This window comes from Lolium rigidum, chromosome 4 (assembly GCF_022539505.1).
Source record: "Lolium rigidum isolate FL_2022 chromosome 4, APGP_CSIRO_Lrig_0.1, whole genome shotgun sequence".
In the NCBI taxonomy this organism is placed as follows: domain Eukaryota; kingdom Viridiplantae; phylum Streptophyta; class Magnoliopsida; order Poales; family Poaceae; genus Lolium; species Lolium rigidum.
This window is the reverse complement of record NC_061511.1, coordinates 72,791,075-72,793,857: the sequence shown is the minus strand read 5'-3', so window position 1 is coordinate 72,793,857 and position 2,783 is coordinate 72,791,075.

Sequence of the window (2,783 nt, the reverse complement as noted above, 5' to 3'; positions counted from 1 at the left end):
TATTTCTTGTCTCAAATTCAAACCAGATTTTATAAAATAAGCCACATGCATGGTTTTGCTGTTACTCAGTAAACCCATGTGTGTTTTTATTGTTCTCTGGAAATTTGAGTTTTCAAACTCTATTCAAAAACAGATTTGAATTTGGTTTAGATTTGGAGAAATAAAAACTAGAAAAGGAAAACTAGAAAAAAAGGGAGAAACCCTCTCTCCCTCTCCCTGGGCCGCAGCCCACTTCCCTTCCCCTCTCTTTCTTCCTGACCGATGCCCATGTGGCCCGACAGCCAACCCACCCCAGCCCATACTTCCCCCAAGGGGGTTTTTGCAATTGTGTCGTCATCCTCCCCGCGCAACGAAGCAGGAGCTAGCCGCGCCACGGCCGCCCGATGGCCTGGCCGGCCCCGATGCATTCCGCCGCCCCCCGACGACCTATATAGCTCGCTGACGCCGCCCTGAACCCTAGCTCCCTCTATTTCTCTTCCCCGTGCTCTCTCCTGCGCGAAAATACCTAACCCTAATATACTACTGCCGGCTGGACTCCGGCTCGATTCGCCTCCGGCGAGGCTCGCCGGCCGTCACCGACCCCTCCTCCGCGCTCAGGGTGAGCCGCTGCTCCTCCCTGCACCCTCGGTTTGCCCCCTCCCGCTCTCTCTATCGCCGCCACGCCGCAGCACCTATCCCGGCCGGCGCTCGCGCTCGTCGCTGGCGATGCTCCGGCGGCCAATAGCCGGCGGCGCCGCCACCAAACTACTCAGTGCGTCGCCCCGCACCTTTTGCCCCTGCCCGCGCATGCAATCGTGGGCTGAATCGCCCGATTGAGCTCAGCCCGAGCTCAATTTTGAGCTCATGGCCGGCTGACGTCAGCATGACGTCATGCTGACGCCATATTTCTTTTTCTTATTTTCTGATATTAATTTCTATATTTATTTTTAAATAGAAAAATAATGACATGTGGTTCCCCTAGTCAGAATTTTAATAATTTCATAAATGTTTAGAAAAGAATAAAATTATGACATGTGGGTCCAACTTCTATTATTTTTATAAAATTTTCAGAAATTGTTTTAAAATGAATTAAACTTTGGAAATTCATAAGTAATTCATTTTAAATCAAAAAAATGCAAATAATATATCAAAATGTTCATAAAAACAAATCCTAATTGGTTATCAATGTTTCATACATGCTTGAACCAATTAAATGTGGAGCCTTAGTAGAAACCCTAATTCGACCCCTCTCATGTGCCGGAGTCGATACCGAACCCCTCTAAATTCCGTCGATGCACCTAGGGTTTACCCGAACCACTTAAATTTGACATGTCATCATATTGTATGTGCATTGCATTTAACCTTGTCTTGATCGTGCTATTTGTTTCCGGTGTTTGGTTCTTCATCGATAGGGACCGAACGCGAACCTGAGATCAACACCACCGAAGAGAAGCACCCGAACAACGAGGGACAAGGCAAGCCCTAACCTGGTTCATATATGGTTTCGAAATGCTTTACTTCTGGTTCTTACATATTGCATCCGCTTCAAATATGTTTTATCGGCAGTTGTAGATATCCTATGTGTGCATATTCCATCCTTGTAGCCCAGATTTACTGATCCACCGCTCCCAGCAAAACTAGGTCTGAGCTTGTTCGCATTGCTAGAGCGGTATATGTGTTATGCTTAGCCATGCTTAGCTATTGAAGTCTGGTCCATCCGGTTGATGAATCAGAGCTACGAATGAACCTAGTTTGTCAGGATCTCGTCGTAAGATCAGAGATGATGTTAATAAACATGCTAAAGGCTTGGATGGGCCGCCACATGGGGATGTGGTGTTTTGACTCGTTCTCGCCGATACTAGGACCTGAGTTCTCGCCTTCGGAACCAAGACTGAGCGTACAGCCACACGGGGCCCATGGGAACCCCTTGGCCCGAACTTACCTAGCTTACCCATGAGTCAATTAGTTTGCGAGTTCCATTTGCCATACGCATGGGGAAAAGGTGGAAAAGGTTTTCAAAGTGCATCATACAGGGCGTGGCCGGGGTGAAGGATGCTGGAGGCATTGAACTGGATCCCCTACGCACAATGACCGGGACCGCCTCGAAGAATGGCTAGCTACGATGATGATGTCTACGGGTGCTTCTATTCTTGTAGACAGTGTTGGGCCTCCAAGAGCAGAGGTTTGTAGAACAGCAGCAAGTTTCCCTTAAATGGGTCACCCAAGGTTTATCGAACTCAGGGAGGAAGAGGTCAAAGATATCCCTCTCATGCAACCCTGCAACCACAAAGCAAGATGTCTCTTGTGTCCCCAACACACCTAATAGGTGCACTAGTTCGGCGAAGAGATAGTGAAATACAAGTGGTATGAATGAATATGAGCAGTAGTAACGGCGCCAGAAGTGCTTGCTGGCGTGAAGTTGATGGTAGTAATATTGCAGGCAGTATAAATGCACTGAAATAGTAAACAAGCAGCGATAGCAGTATTTAGGAACAAGGCCTAGGGATCATACTTTCACTAGTGGACACTCTCAACATTGATCACATAACAGAATAAATAGATAGATGCTAGACTCTACACCCTCTTGTTGGATGATGAACACCACTAACCGTGTAGGATTACACGAACCCTCAATGCCGGAGTTAACAAGCTCCACAATATTCAATGTTCATATTTAAATAACCTTAGAGTGCATGACAGATCAACATAACCAAACCAAGTACTAACATAGCATGCACACCGTCACCTTCACACTACGAAAGGAGGAATAGATCACATCAATACTATCATAGCAATAGTTAACT